A 783-nucleotide genomic window follows, 5' to 3' on the forward strand; every position below is an offset into this window, starting at 1 on the left:
GATGTAATATTTACCCTGTAAACTAATAAATATAACCCTTATCCTCTATAATTAAATTTTTGAACAACTTTGCCCTTATATTATATTATATATATATATATATATATTGTTAAAAAAATTTCTTTATCGAACAATTTTGTATTAAGTTTGACTAAAATTTTCTTAATTAGAAAAAATATTTTTAAATTATAATAAAATTATATATAATTAGTGAATTAAATAGTTTGAACTTTATCGTATTTTACAAACTCAAAGTTAAATAATAAATTAGTACAAAAATACACAAAAAAGTTTCTTGATTTTATAATATAAATTAAATATAAATTAAGTTATTATGATAATTCAATGATTTTTTTGTAATTCAATAATTTTTTTGAATATATTTTTTTAAAAAAGTATGATAAAATATTTATATTTATTTATTTTCTTTAAAAATATTTAACTTTTGATTAAACATGTATATATCTATCAATTTCTTCTAAAAAGCATATATGAAAATTGTGTATCTACTATATATATATTAATTCATACTTCACTTGAAATTCAAATTCTTCCCTTGTTAAAAAAATTAATTAAAAAATAATTTGATGATGATTTAAAGTGCAAAACAAAATATATTAAGAATAGTATAATTATTCAAAGTAGGAGGAGTATTTTTGTCCAACAAAGAGAATAAGTATTATATTTGTTAATTTAGAGGGAAAATATTATATTAAAAATAGTTTAGGGACCAAAATGTATTTTACCCTAATTAGAATAGATAGATATATTTTTCAAATTTTA

The sequence above is a fragment of the Sesamum indicum genome, linkage group LG10, assembly GCF_000512975.1.
Source record: "Sesamum indicum cultivar Zhongzhi No. 13 linkage group LG10, S_indicum_v1.0, whole genome shotgun sequence".
In the NCBI taxonomy this organism is placed as follows: domain Eukaryota; kingdom Viridiplantae; phylum Streptophyta; class Magnoliopsida; order Lamiales; family Pedaliaceae; genus Sesamum; species Sesamum indicum.